The sequence below is a fragment of the Stegostoma tigrinum genome, chromosome 46 (assembly GCF_030684315.1).
Source record: "Stegostoma tigrinum isolate sSteTig4 chromosome 46, sSteTig4.hap1, whole genome shotgun sequence".
Taxonomy (NCBI): domain Eukaryota; kingdom Metazoa; phylum Chordata; class Chondrichthyes; order Orectolobiformes; family Stegostomatidae; genus Stegostoma; species Stegostoma tigrinum.
The window spans coordinates 9,399,123-9,414,903 of NC_081399.1; positions in this window are offsets into that span (position 1 = coordinate 9,399,123).

Genomic DNA, 15,781 nt, shown 5'->3' on the forward strand with positions numbered 1-15,781 from the left:
AAACATCCTTGGACACTATGGGCAATTTACCCTACTCTGCACATTTTTGGACTGTGGGTGGAAACCAGAGCACCTGGAGGAAACTCACGCAGACCCAAGGAGAATGTGCAAACTCTACACAGACGTTCACTCGAGGATGGGATTGAACCCAGGTCCCTGGTGCTGGGAGGAAGAAGTGCGAACCACTGTGCCACACTGCCACACTGTTAATGATGAGGTTGCAGAGGAATTGGAAGTGCATAGTAAATTAGGGCTGAGTCAGCACAACATTGTCAAAAGGAGGTCACAGCTAATAAATCCATTACAGTTCTTAGAGGAGTTAGTGTGCGAATTAGACAAAGACGAGCCAGTGGACGTGATCTATTTGGATTTCTGGCTGGCATTTGATGCCACACAGGAGGCTGATAAACAAGTTCCCATAATGTTAGGACCAGGTACTGGCATGAATAGAGGATTGGCTGACTGGCAGAAGGCAGAGAGTGGACATAAAGTAGTATTTTAAGGAAGGCAGATGCCACGCAGAGAGATGGAATGACAGGTAGCATTGAGGAAGCAGAGAGATTTCAGAAGGACTTGGACAGGTCAGGAACGTGGGCAAAATGGCAGATGGAATACAATGTGGGAGAGTGTGAGACTATGCACGTTGGTAGGATGCTGAGAGGCCTGGATATAGTGGATGTAGAAAAGATGTTTCCATGGGTAGGAAGAACTTTTTCAGTCAGAGGGTGGGGAATCTGTGGAATTTATTCTTGTGAGGGCTTTGGAGGCTATTGAATGCATTTAAGACAGATAGGTAGGTTCTTGATTAGTAAGGCGTTCAAGGGTTACAGGGAGAACACAGGAGAATGGAGTTGAGAAGCATATCAGCCATGATTGAATGATGGAGAAGACCAGATGGACCGAATTATCTAATTCTGCATCTGTATCTTATGGTGTAATGGTTATGTTAAGGAGACGGGGTTTGTTGTCAGTGTTTTCGGGTGAGAATTAGTGATGTTAAGTTTGGTTGTGAGTTTGAAGTGAAGGCTTGAGCTATTGAGTGGGTACGGTTGGCTGTTGCTAGGTCGGTTTTAGCCTGCTAGATTTGGAGCCCTGGAATTAGATTTTAGGATTTGGTAGCCTGGCTTCAACTAAAGAATCAGCGGGTAGACTTTATGGGAGAGGGAATTCCAGCATTTTTGAAGAGTTGAGGAGATGTTGTAGAGCTGCATTGTTTGACAAGATTGAGGGGATCATTTGATGTAAGGTTGTGCTGGGATGTCTTACAGCTTGTGGGAGAGGGTGTTGAAGAATCCCACTGTTTAAGGTGGGCAATAAGGGGTCCCAAAGTTGGGAGGGCATGGACTGACAGTTTGGATGGTGGGGAGGTGGTGAGAAGACCCGTCATTTTTGGGAGGTGAATATGAGGAGTCCAACAGTTTGGAATTGAGACGATAAGGAATTTCCTACTTTAGGCTGAGGCTGGACTACAGAGTGGACTTCGTTCACATCTCGGCCAAGGGGTTGACCCAAATCATAGAGTGGTAAATTGCATTTAGACAGTGATATAGCACAGTTAATGGTAGCATGGTGCTTCACAGGACGATGATCAAACAAAATCTAACACCAAGCCACATAAGGAGATATTAGAGACATTGACTAAGGGTGAATTGTAAGGCGTGTCTAAAAGGGGAGAGAGGTAGGAAGGAGTCACAGGCACTTAACTGAATGCACAGTCGTTGCCTTTTGGGGTATCGGGTTATTTATTTGAAGAGAATGTTTAATGACTGCAGATTTAATAGCCCCTTCAATATCTAAATGAATGTTGCTACTGCCTGTGCCTGGCCTTGAGTTGAGCTAAAACAGTGTAGAGCTGGAGGAACACAGCAGGCCAGGCAGCATCAGAGGAGCAGGAAAACTGACGTTTCAGGTCAGGACCCTTCTTCAGAAACGGGGGAGGGGAAGGGGATTCTGAAATAAATAGGGAGAGCTCGGGCTGGGGGAGGTAGGTGGATGGTGATAGGTGAATGGAGGTAGGTAGTGGTGGGAGAGAAGACGGACAGGTTGAAGGGGCGGGGATGGGAGGGGCTGGGCAAGTTAAGTGGGATGGTGATTGGTGAGTGCAGGTAGACAGTGGTGAGGATTGGTCAGTCAGGTGGGAATAGCGGATAGATGGGAGAGAAGATGGACAGGTAAAAAAGGTGGGGATGGGAGGGGCTGGGGAAGGTAGGTGGGATGGTGATTGGTGAGTGCAGTTAGGGCGTGGCCTTGAGTTGAAGTGCTTACCAGTAGCCCTTTCTGTCCGTCTGTCCCTTTGTGTCTCTGCCCTCCCTGTCCCTTTCTCAATGTCTTTTTGAGCGTGAGAACTGAGAGTCCAAGACAAGTGTCTTAAACCTAAATCATTATTTACAAGGATATGAGCACAGAGTTGACTAGAGCAAATGTGAAAAACACGTTCAAAGGGCAGTCGAGAAGCAAACTTTTAAATAAATATTTCATAACTCTCAACAAAGAATCTGGTAAGAGGGGAAAAAAAGCCAGAGAATGCACCATCTGTAGCTAACTAAGGATGTTAAGGATCATGTAAGACTGAAAGTTGAAGATTACAATGCTGCAAAGATTGAGTCAATAAATGTGAAGCTGGTCAGACAGCATCCGAGGAGCAGGGAGGCCAATGTTTCGGGCCAAAACCCTTCATTAGTCCTCTCCAAGTTGCTGCAAAGGTTGAGCCAGGAGCAGCCAGAAAGTGGGGACCCAGTAATCGGTTGTGTTACAGGATCCCCTAGAGAATCTACAGGACATCTCTTCAAGGAGAGAGGCTACGATTGGTGAGTACTTGCCACCTGACAATTACCTGCTAACCCTTTCCTATCCAAACAGATTTAGAGCAGGTAGCACTTAGTTCCAGTTAACCCTTTCATAATCCCAGGGACTGATGAGTAGGAAATCTATTTGGTAAGTTAGTAAAGCTAAATGTACCTAATTAACTGAGACCTTATTGAGTTCAAAGCTTGGAAAGGTTTAGACAGAGGACGGGGTTAGAAAATATTTAGTTTTTTTTAATCAGTGACAAGCCATCTGTGTGATGTTTGGTGAGAAATTTGCTCAAGTGACCACCTAATTAACTAAAACCAAATAAAATGGGGGCGATTGCATATATCCATTTCTTAGTTACATGTTAACTAGAAGGTGAAAATGATGGGCAGTGGCTCAATGTGTGGCAACAGGGGAGAGTTTTCAACAGCCCTGGATGGCTTCATTTCCAGCAAGTGTGTACAGCTGCAGCTCTTAACAGATCGCTTAGATCGACTGGAGCAGTGAGGTGGGCAACACTTTGGGGCATGCAGGAGGGCGGAAAGAGTCACAAACAGGAGTTTTAGACAGGTAGCCACACCCAAGGTTGAGGCAGATAGATAGGTGATGGTCACAAAAGACAAACAATCAGTAGCCTCCATGTGCTGTTGTTACTGAGGTCGCAAACGCAACTCAGGATAGCATGTTGCCTCCCTGGTGTCATGGTCACGTTTGTCTCTGAGCATCCTCAGGACATACCAAAGTGTGGAGGTGGGGGGTGAACAGCCGTGAGTCGTGACACACATTAGTGCTAATGACATAGGCAGGAAGAGTGATGAGAGCTCGAGGAGCTAGGCCATAAATCGAAAAGCAGTACCTCCAGGGTTATAATCTTGGGATTGCTCTCTGTGCCGATGGGAAGTGAAGCAAGGATTAGAAAAGTGTACAGCTGAACACGTGGCTAAAGAGCTGGTGCAGGTGGGAGATCATTGTGATCTCTTCCAAGGCAGGCTGCATCTTAACTGGAAGGGCACCAGCATCATGGCAGGGAAGGTCAGAAAATGAGCAGAAGGTAGGGGTTAATAGAATAATCTAATCAGAAAATGAGCAGAAGGTAGGGGTTAATAGAATAACAACCATGGTGAGGGAAGGAATCATCATATGTCAAAATTTGAGTTGAAAGTTGGAATAAATGATAAAGGTGAGGCTCAGGGCTATCAGAGATTAATAAAAACGATGGAGAGTGTGAAAAGCTTAGTGCACAAGAAAATATTAAATGAGAAAGACAAGTTGGTAAATAAAATCTGAAAGAACTGCAGATGCTGTAAATCGGAAACAGAAACAGAAATTGCCGAAAAGCTCAGCATGTCTGAGAAGGGTCACCAGACCCGAAACGTTAACCCTGATTTTTCTTCACAGATGCTGCCTGACCTGCTGAGCTTTTCCAGTGATTTCTGTTTTTGTGACATATCAGTCTAATGTATTTAAAAACCTTGTCCCTAAATGCACACAGTGTCTGGTATAAAGTTGATGGCACAAGTAGAGACAAATGGGTGCAACCTGGTGGGGATTACCGAAACTAGTTACAGGAAGATCAGGAATGGGTGTGAAATGTCCAAGTGTACTCAGTATTCTGAAAGGATAGCCAAGAACAAGCAGGAGGTGGAGTTGCTTTATTGGTTAAGGATAACATCAAGGCCGTAATAAGCATTGATATTGGCGCTAGGGACTAAAATGTTGAACCAACCTGGGTGGAAATAAAAAGCAAGGGAAAGAACTCCTTGGTAGGAGTCATTAACAGGCCCACAAACATACTTCCGAGTAGGGTACTGTATAAACCAGGAAATAATGAGGGTTTGCGAGAAAGGCACAATGGTAATGTTGGGTAATCTGAACCGGCCCATTGACTTGATTAATCACTTGGCAAGGGTTGCTGCAAAGAAAGGTTCATGGTGTATGGCGGGGGGAAGCTGTTTCTTAGAGCAGCATTATATGGAGCCAACCACAGAACTAACTAAAAACCAAAAGAACTGCAGATGCTGTAATTAGGAACAAAAACAGAAGTTGCTGGAAAAGCTGAACAGGTCTGGCAGCATAATTGAAGAAAATACCAAAGGGAGGAAGGGTTACCGGACCTGAAACGTTAACTCGGAGAACTAGCTACTTTGGATTTAGTACTATTTAACGAGGAAGGATCGATAAATGATCTTGGAGTTAAGGATCCTCTTCGAGGGAGTGACCAAAACATGTTAGAATTTCAAATTCAGATTGAAAAATTGAAGACAAAATCAAATGCGAGAGTTTTAGTTAACAAAGTGTGGGTCTGGATGAACACAGCAGGCCAAGCAGCATCTTAGGAGCACTAAAGCTGACGTTTCAGGCCTAGACCCTTCATCAGAAAAGGGGAATGGGGAGAGGATTCTGAAATAAATAAGAAGGGGGGGGAGGTGGACCGAAGATACATAGAGGAGAAGATAGCTGGAGAGGAGAGTATGGGTGGGGTGGTAGGTCAGTCCGGGAAGGACGGACAGGTCAAGGGGGTGGATGAGGTTAATAGGTGGGAAATGGAGGTGCGGCTTGAGGTGGGAGGAGGAGATAGGTGAGAGGAAGAACAGGTTAGGGAGGCGGGGATGAGCTGGGCTGGTTTTGGGATACAGTGGGGGGTGGGAAGATTTTGAAGCTTGTGAAATCCACATTGATACCATTGGGCTGCAGGGTTCCCATGAATGCTGTTCCTGCAACCTTTGGGTGGCATCATTATGGCACTGCAGGAGGCCCATGATGGTCTAAGGAATGGGAGGCGGAGTTGAAATGATTCGCAACTGGGAGGTGCAGTTGTTTATTGCGAACCGAGTGTAGATTTTCTGCAAAGCGGTCCCCAAGCCTCTGCTTGGTTTCCCCAATGTAGAGGAAGCTACGATGGGTACAACGGATGCAGTATACTACATTGGCGGATGTGCAGGTGAGTATCTGCTTGATGTGGGAAGTCATCTTGGGGCCTGGGATGGGGGTGAGGGAGGAGGTGTGGGGGCAGGTGTAGCATTTCCTGCAGTTGCAGGGGAAGGTGCCGGGTGTGGTGGGGTTGGAGGGGAGAGTGGAGCAGACAAGGCAGCCCCGGAGAAAGTGGTCTCTCCGGAAGGCAGACAAGGGTGGGGATGGGAAGATGTCTTTAATGGTGGGGTTGGGTTGTAGATGGTGGAAGTGTCGGAGGATAATGCGTTGTATCCGGAGGTTGGTGGAGTGGTATGTGAGGACTAGTAGGATTCTGTTTAGGTGGTTATTGCGGGGACAGGGTGTGAGGGTTGAGTTGCGGGAGACATGGTCAAGCCGTTCTCGACCACTGCGGGGAGAAGTTGCGGTCCTTGAAGAACGAGGACATCTGGGATGTACGGGAATGGAATGCCACATCCTGGGGGCAGGGGTGAAGGAGTTGGGAATAGGGGATGGAATTTTTGCAGGAAGGTGGGTGTGAGGAGGTGTACTCTACGTAGTTGTGGAAGTCGGTGGGCTTGAAATGGACATCTGTTTCTAGGTGGTTGCCTGAGATGGAGACAGAGAGGTCCAGGAAGATGAGAGATGTGTTAGAGATAGTCCAGGTGAACTTGAGGTTGGAGTGGAATGTGTTGGTGAAGTGGATGAACTGTTCGAACTCCTCTTGCGACACGAGGTGGCGCCGATACCGTCATCAATGTAACGGAGGAAGAGGTGGGGTTTGGGGACAGTGTATGTGTGTAGGTGCGGCAGAGGGACTGTTCCACATAACCTATAAAGAGGCAGGCATAGCTTGGGCCCATGTGGGTGCCCATGGCCACCCCCTTTGTCTGTAGGAAGTGGGAGGAATCGAAAGAGAAGTTGTTGAGGGTGAGGACGAGTTCAGCTAGGCAGATGAGGGTGTCAGTGAAGGGGGACAGGTCGGGCCTGTGGGACAGGAAGAAGCGGAGGGCCTTGAGGCCATCTGCATAAGGAATGCAGGTGTATAGGGACTGGACGTCCATGGTGAAAATGAGGTGTTGAGGAGCAGGGAATTGGAAGATCTGGAGGAGGTGGAGGGCGTGGGTGGTGTCACAGACATAGGTGGGGAGCTCCTGGACCAAGGGGGAGAAAATGGAGTCCAGATAGGCGGAGATGAGTTCGATGGGGCAGGAGCAGGTGGAGACAATGGGTCGACCAGGGCAGGCGTGTTTGTGGAACTTGGGAAGGAGATAGAAACGGGCCGTGCGGGGTTGGGGAACGATGAGATTGGAGGCTGTGGGTGGGAGGTCACCTGAGGTGATGAGGTAGTGAATGGTTTGGGAGATGATGGTTTGGTGCTCAGGGGTGGGGTCATGATGAAGGGGGCAGTAGGAGGTGATGCTAGAGAGTTGGCGTCTGGCCTCGGCGATGGAGAGGTCAGTGCACCATACTACCACTGCGCCTCCCCTGACTGCGGGTTTGATAGTGAGGTTGGGGTTGGAGTGGAGGGCTGCCTGTCCTGCAGGGGAGAGGAACTTGGTTGAATTACTATAACTAAGAAGAAGGTATTAAGTAAACTGATGGGATTAAAGACAGATAAGTCCCCTGGGGCAGATAGCCTGCACCCTGGGGCATTAAAGGAGGTTGCATTTGTTATAATATTCCAAAATTCCCTGGATTCTGGGTAAGTACCAGTGGATCGTAAACATGCTAATGTGACCCCCTTATTCAACGAAGGACATAGGCAAAAAAAGGGAAATGATTGACTACTCAATCATAAAGGAGGAGATAACTGAACACTTGGAAAACAAAGCTCAATTCACCAGTGTCAGCACAATTTCATAAAAGGCAAGTCATGCGTGACAAACCTGCTGGACTACTTTGAGGATGTGACCTCAAAGCAAGAGGAGTGATGGGAATCTAGTGGATGCGGTATATCTAGACTTCCAGAAGGCATTTGACGAGATGCTACGAAAAAGCCTGATTCAGAAAATTAGATCCCAGGGGGTTAAGGGTAGAGTTTTGGCTTGGGTAGAGGATTAGCTGACTGACCAAAAGCAGAGGGTCAGGATAAATGGGTCCTTCTCTGTAAGACAAACTACACCTAGTTGGGTGGTAGGGGGCTCAGTTTTCAGACTGAATAATCTACAACCCATGTAAATGACCTGCAAGTGGGACAGAGTGTTACATGGCAAAGTTCATGGATGATACTAAAATAGATGAGAAAGCAGGCTGTGATGAGGAGATAAAGAGCTTACAGATAGATATTGATAGACTCAGTGTATGGGCCAAAGTCTGGCAGATGGAGTTTCATGTGTCAGAGATAATGGGAACTGCAGATGCTGGAGAATCCGAGATAACAAACTGTGGAGCTGGATGAACACAGCAGGCCCAGCAGCATCTTAGGAGCACAAAAGCTGATGTTTCGGGCCTAGACCCTTCATCAGATAAGTTTAATGTGGATGAGTGTGAAGTTGTCCAATTAGGCCAGAAAAGTAAAAGGACAATTATTATTGAAATAGGAAGCAGATATAGTGCAGAGGGATACAGGTGTCTGTGTTCATGAGTCACAGTAAGTGGGCATACAGGTGTAGCATACAATAAGAAAGGCAAATGAAATTCTGGAATTTATTGCAAAGGTACTGGATTAGAAACGTGAAAAAGTGTTACAATTATATAAAGCATTGGTGAGACAGCACCTGAAGTAATGTGTCCAGTTTTGATCTCTTTACTGGTGGAAGGCTGTGATAGCATGAGAGGCAGTTCAGAGGAGGCCCACCAGATTGATTCCAAGGTTCTGTGTTCGTGTGCAGGTTCAGCAAGTGATTAGAAAGATAAATTGAATCGTGTTGTTTATTGCAATGGAATGCCAAAACACTCAAGTAGTGCTACACCCTTGCAAAGCCCTAGTGTGACTGTGTCTGGAGTACTGTGTACAGTTCTGGGTGCCTTGCTTAAGGAAAGATGGAATTATGTAAGATTGACTTGACTGATTCTTCAGATGACAGAGTTATCTTGTGAAGAATGATTTAGCTGGTTGGGCCTGAATCTATTGGGGTTTAGAAGAGAGGTGATGATGGAATCCCTCTAGTGTGGAAGCATGCCACTTGGCCCATCAAGTCCACACCGACCCTCTGAAAAGCATCCCACCCAGACCTGCCCACCCATCCTAAATCTGTACTTACCAAGACTAATCCACTTAGCTTGGATACTATGGACAATTTACCATGACCAATCCACCTAGCCTGCACATGTTTAGACAGTGGGAGGAAACTAGAGCACCTGGAGGGAACCCATACAGACATGGAGAGAATGTGCAAACTTTGCACAGGCTGGAATTGATCCTGAGGCCCTGGCTCTGTGATACAGCAGTGCTTAACCACAAAGCCACCATGCCATCCAAATATATACAAACCCTCACAGGAATGTACTGGGCTGATGCTGATCAGGTGAAACTAAAATGAGGAGACACAGTTTAAATATTAGAAAATTGTTTAAGATGAAGGTGAGGAGAATTTCTTTTTTTTCCTCAAGGAGTTGAGTCTGTGGACTTCTCTTCCTCAGAGAGCAATGGAGTCTGGGCCACTGAATGTGTTCACAATGCAGTTAGACAGATTATTGATCTGCAAGGAGTCAGAGGTTATGACAAGCAGACAGAAAAATGGGGTAGAGACCACAATCTGACCAATCATAATCTCAGTATTCCCTTGAATTGAGCTACTTGTTTTTCATTTCTGAGTGCTATTTTCAGTGTACATTTATAATTATGCCAGAATTGTAACTGTTAAAAGTTTAGAATATAAAAACATGTGAACCAGGAGCAGGAGTAAACCATCGGGCCCCTCGAGCCTGCTCTGCCGTTAAGTAAGATTATGGCTGATCTTTTCACGGACTCAGTTCCACTTGCCCGCCTTCGCACCATAATGCTTAATTCTTTTACTGTTCAAAAAATTATCTATCTTTTCTTCAAAAACATTCAACAAGATAGCCTCAACTGCTTCACTGGGCAGGGAATTCCACAGATTCACAACCCTTGGGTGAGTAGTGTGTACTACAGTTGTTGCAATGAAAAAATAAGAAATTTGCAAATGGATATGGATGGGCTCAGTGAATGGAACAAGTTTGTGCAGATGAAATCTAACGTTGATAAGTGTCAAGATATCCATTTTGGTCAGAAGAATAGAAAGACAACTTGTGATCTAAATGGAGAGAAACTTGAGTGCTTTGGTGCAGAAGAATCTGGGTGTCCTTGTGCATGCATCACAGTAAACAAGTCTGCAGGTACATCAGGTAGTAAGGAACGCAAATGGAATTTTGGAATTTATTGCTAAAGGCGTAGGGTATAAACGTAGGTAAGTATTGCTACAGTTGTACAAGGCATTAGTGAGACTGTACCTGAACTGTTGCATACAATTTTGGTCCCTTTACTTGAGGAGGATATGGTTATTTTGGAAGCAGTTTAGAGGAGGTTCACTAGATTGGTTCCACGGATTTGTCTGATGAAGAGAGATTGAGCAGTTTAGGCCTATACTTTCTGGAGTTTAGGAGAATGAGAGGAGATCTCATTAAGGATGAGCTGATGCCAAAGTGGATTGATAGAGTAAATGGAGGAAAGATGTTTCCTCACTTGGGACAATGTCGAACGAGAGGTCTTAGTTTTCACATAAGGAGTAGCAGGGATGAGGAGGAATTATTTCTCTCAATGATTTGTGAATCCATCGAATTCATTCCCCTAGAGTGCAGTAGATTCTGGAACATTGAGTAAATTTAAGGAGGAAATAGACGTTTTTAATTAGTAATAGGTTGAAGGGATAAGGAGAGGAAAATAGAGTTGAGGCTGACATGAGATCAGCCATTATTATATTAAATGGCAGAGCAGGCTTGAGGGGCAGAATGGCATATTGTTGCCCCTATTTCCTGTGTTTTCTCTCACTTTCTTTCTCAGTTCCTCTTGATGCTGCCATCTCTGTTTATCTTCCTCTGTATCCGTCTCTGCCTGTGTCTGTTTTTCTCCCTTTCTCTCTCTCTCTCTCTCTCTCTCTCTCTCTCTCTCTCTCCTTTTTTTCTATTCATTTGTGGGATGTTATTACCCATCCCTAGTTGCCCCCACTTGAGTTGGGGATGAGCTGTTTTCTTGAACTCCTGCAGTCCATGTGCTGCAGTGTTCACCCTCAGTGAGGGAATTCCAGGGATTCTGACCCAGCGACTCTGAAGGAACAGCGATATGTTTCCAAGTCGGGATGGGGAATGGCTTAGAGGGGAATTTGCAGGGGGTGAGGGTCCCATGTATCTGCTGCCCCTTGTCCTTCTGAATGGTAAGTGGCCGTGGGTTTGGAAGGTGCTGCCTGAGGATCTTTGGTGAATTTCTGCAGAGCGTCTTGTAGATGGTACACACTGCTGTGACTGAGCGTCAGTGCTGGGGGGGAGTGGGATGTTTGTGGATGTGGTGCCAATCGAGCGGGGGCTGCTTTGTCCTGGATGGTGTCGAGCTTCTTGAATGTTGTTGGAGCTGCCCCCATCCAGGGGCAAGTGGGGAGTATCCCATCCCACTCCTGCCTTGTGCCTTGTAGATGGTGGGATAGGCTTTGGGGAGTCAGGAGGGGGGTTAGTCACCACAGTACTCCTAGCTTCTGGCCTGCTCTTGTAACGACTGTGTTTATGTGGTGAGTCCAGTTGAGTTTCTGATCAATGGTAGCACCCAGGATGTTGATAGTGGGGGGATTCAGTGATGGTAACGCCATTGAATGTTAAGGGGCAGTGATTAGATTGTCTCTTATTGGTGGCATTTGTGTGGCACGAATGTCACTTGCCACTTGTCAGCCCAAGCCTGGTTATTGTCCAGATCTTGTTGCATTTGGACATGGACTGCTTCAGTATCCGAGGAGTCATGGATGGTGCTGAACATTGTTCATTCATCAGTGAACATCCCTATTTCTGACCTGATAATGGAGGGAAGGTCATTGATGAAGCAGCTGAAGATGGTTGGGCCTAGGACTCTACCCATCTCTGGTAGAGATGTCCTGGAGCTGAGATGACTGACGTCCAATAACCACAACCATTCTTCCTAAGTGAACAAAATGTGGGGCTGGATGAACACAGCAGGCCAAGCAGCATCTCAGGAGCACAAAAGCTGACATTTCGGGCCTAGACCCTTCTTTTCTGATGAAGGGTTTGGGTCCGAAACATCAGCTTTTGTGCTCCTGAGATGCTGCTTGGCCTGCTGTGTTCATCCAGCTCCACACATTGTTATCTTGGATTCTCCAGCATCTGCAGTTCCCATTATCTCTGACCATCTTCCTAAGTGTCAGGTTTGACTCCAACCACCGAAGCATTTACCCCTGATACCCATTTTTTCCAGTTTTGCTCGGGTTCCTTGATGCTACACTCGGTCGAATGCATCCTTGTTATCAAGGGCTGTCACTCTCACCTCACCCTCTGGAATTCGGCTCTTTTGTCCATGTTTGAACCGAGGCTGTAATGAGCTCAGGAGCTGAGTGGCCCTGGCGGAACCCAAACTGGGCGTCACTGAGCAGGTTATTGCTGAGCAGGTGCTGTGTGATAGCCCTGTTACTGACACCTTCCATCACTTTACTGATGGTCAAGAGGAGACTGATGGGGCCGGAATTGGCCGGGTTGGGTTTGTCCTGCTTTTTGTGTACAGGATATACTTGGGCAATTCTCCTCATTGTCGGGTAGATCAGAGTGTTGTAACTATACTGGAACAGCTTGGCTAGGGGAGTGGGAAGTTCTGGAGCACAAGTCTTCAGTACCACTGCCAGAATGTTGTCAGGGCCTGTAGCCTTCGCAGTACCCAGTGTCTCCAACCATTTCTTTATATCGCGTGGAGTGAGTTGAATTGGCTGAAGTCTGGTATCTGTAATGCTGGGGAGCACAGGAGGAGGCCGAGATGGATCATCCACTCAACACTTATGGCTGAAGATTGCTGCAAATGCTTTAGCCTTATCTTTTGCACTGATGTGCTGGGCTTTTACATCATTGAGGATGGGAATATTTGAGGTGCCTCCTCCTCCAGTGAGCTGTTTAATTACCCTCTACCATTCACGACTGGATGTGGAAGGACTGCAGAGCGTAGCTCTGATCTGTTGGTTGTGGGATTGCTCTGCTCTGTCTATCACTTGCTGCTTTCGCTATTTGGTGTGTAAGTAGTCCTGTTTGGTGGCTTCACCAGGTTGATCCCTCATCTTCAGGTATGCCTGGTACTGCTCCTGGCATGCCCTTGTGCACTCTCCATTGAACCAGGGTTGATCCCCTGGCCTGATAGTCATGGTTGAGTGGGGGATCTGCCGGGCCATGAGGTTACTGATTGTGCTGGATTACAGTTCTGCTGCTGTTGATGGCCTACAGCGCCTCATGGACGCCCAGTCGATGTTGCTAGACCTGTGTGAATTCTGTCCCGTTTAGCATAGTGATATGATGGAGGGTATTCTCAATGTGAAGGTGGACTTTGTCTCCACAAGGACTGTGCGATGGACTCTCTCACTAATGCTGTCATGGACAGATGCGTCTGCAGCTGGCATGTTGGTAAGGATGAGGTCAAGCATGTTTTTCCCTCTTGTTGGTTCCCTCATCACCTGCCTCAGACCCAGTCTAGCAGCTCAGTCCTTTAAGACCTGGTCACCTCGATCAGAAGTACAGCTGCCGAGCTGCTTTTGATGGTGGGTATTGAAATCCCCCACCCAGGGTACATTCTGTGTCCGAGCCATCCTCAGTGCTTCCTCTAAGTGCTGTTCAACATTGAGGAGAGACTGATTCACCAGCGGAGGGAGGATGGTATATGGTAATCAGCAGGAGGTTTCCTTGTCCATGTTTAAGCTGAAGCCAAGAGACTTCATGGGGTCCGGAGTCAATGTTGAGGACTCCCAAAGCAACCCCGTCCTGACTATATCCCATTGTACCCCCGCCTCTGCTGGGTCTGTCCTGCCAGTGAGACAGGGCATATCCAGGGATAGTGATGGTGGTGTCTGGGATGTTGTCTGTAAGGTATGATTCTGTGAGTTTGACTGTGTCGCCTCTCCCAATTTTGGCGCTAACCCCTTGATGTTACTTTGCAGGGTCGACAGGCCTGTTTCTGTCATTGTCTTTTCCGGTACCTCGATCGATGCCGGGTAACCTATCCAGTTTAATTTCTTTGAGAATTTGTAGCAATTGGTACAATGTGAGTGGCTTGCTAGAGCATTTCACGGGGCAGCTGAGAGTCAACCACATTGCTGTGGGTCTGGAGTCACATGTAGGCCAGACCAGGTGAGATTTCCTCCCCGAAGGACACGAGTGAACCACATGGGGTTTTCCTGACAATCAGCAATGATTTCATGGTGATCGGTAGATTATTATTTACAGACTTTTTTTTAATGTTATCGAAATTTAATTTCACCATCTGCCATGTTGGGATTCAAACCCGGGTTTCCTCGATTAATAGTCTCGTAACAACGCCACTCGGCCATTGCTTCCCCATTGTTTCTTCGGGTCGCTCACAGATGTGATCGCGTCACATTCAAAAGCGTAAGGTCCCAACCACAGCTGAGTATTTGAACTTCCTTTGTGACTGTGCGCAGCAGTCTGGCCTCGCGACGGAACACATTTGGAGAGTAATGGCAGCTTACAATCTGGGTGCCCTGGTTTTTTCTCCTGCTTGTTCTTCTGTGTGCTGGTAAGAACCTGTTGTGTGGTGTTATTCTCAGACTTCCTGTCACCAGTGTCTTCCCAGCTCCTGCTCACCCTTCGAGCAAGGAAGTAGTAATAGCATCCGACCTTTCGCACACCTCCCTTTGTCGCTAACGGCGATTTTGTCAGCCCTTGTCCATTCCTCCCCTCTCTCTTTCTTCCCCTCTCTTTTTCTCTCTCTCTCTCTTTCTCCCCCTCTCTCTTTCTCCCTCTCTCTCTCTTTCTCCCTGTCTCTCTCTCTCCCTCTCTCTCTGTCTCCCTCCCTCCCTCTCTGTCTCCCTCCCTCCCTCTCTCCCTCCCTCTCTCCCTCCCTCTCTCCCTCCCTCTCTCCCTCCCCCTCTCCCTCCCCCTCCCCCTCCCCCTCCCCCTCCCCCTCCCCCTCCCCCTCCCCCTCCCCCTCCCCCACCCCCACCCCCACCCCCACCCCCACCCCCACCCCCACCCCCTCCCCCTCCCCCTCCCCCTCCCCCTCCCCCCTCCCCCTCTCCCTCCCCCTCTCCCTCCCCCTCTCCCTCCCCCTCCCCCTCTCCCTCTCCCTCCCCCTCCCCCTCCCCCTCCCCCTCCCCCTCTCCCTCTCCCTCCCCTCTCCCTCTCCCTCTCCCTCCCCCTCTCCCTCTCCCTCCCCCTCTCCCTCCCCCTCCCCCTCCCCCTCTCCCTCTCCCTCCCCCTCCCCCTCCCCCTCCCCCTCCCCCTCCCCCCCTCCCCTCCCCCTCTCCCTCCCCCTCTCCCTCCCCCTCTCCCTCCCCCTCTCCCTCCCCCTCTTCTCTCCTCTTTCTCTCTCCCTCGCCCTCTCCCTCGCCCTCTCCCTCGCCCTCTCCCTCGCCCTCTCCCTCGCCCTCTCCCTCGCCCTCTCCCTCGCCCTCTCCCTCGCCCTCTCCCTCGCCCTCGCCCTCTCCCTCGCCCTCGCCCTCGCCCTCGCCCTCGCCCTCGCCCTCGCCCTCGCCCTCGCCCTCGCCCTCGCCCTCGCCCTCGCCCTCGCCCTCGCCCTCGCCCTCGCCCTCGCCCTCTCTTCTCCCTCTCCCTCTCCCTCTCCCTCTCTCTCTCTCTCTCTTCCCCCCACCACCATCTCTTTTTTGCCCAATCTTCTTCTCTTTTATCATTTCCTTCAACCCTGGCTCTGCGTGTCACATTTTCACGTCTCTGTCTTTCCTTCCTTTTCTTCTCTCTCTGTCTCTGTCTCTGTCTCTGTCTCTCTCTCTCTCTGTCTCTCTCTCTGTCTCTCTCTCTGTCTCTCTCTCTGTCTCTCTCTCTGTCTCTCTCTCTGTCTCTCTCTCTGTCTCTCTCTGTCTCTCTCTGTCTCTCTGTCTCTCTGTCTGTCTCTCTCTCTCTCTGTCTCTCTCTCTCTCTGTCTCTCTGTCTCTCTCTCTCTCTGTCT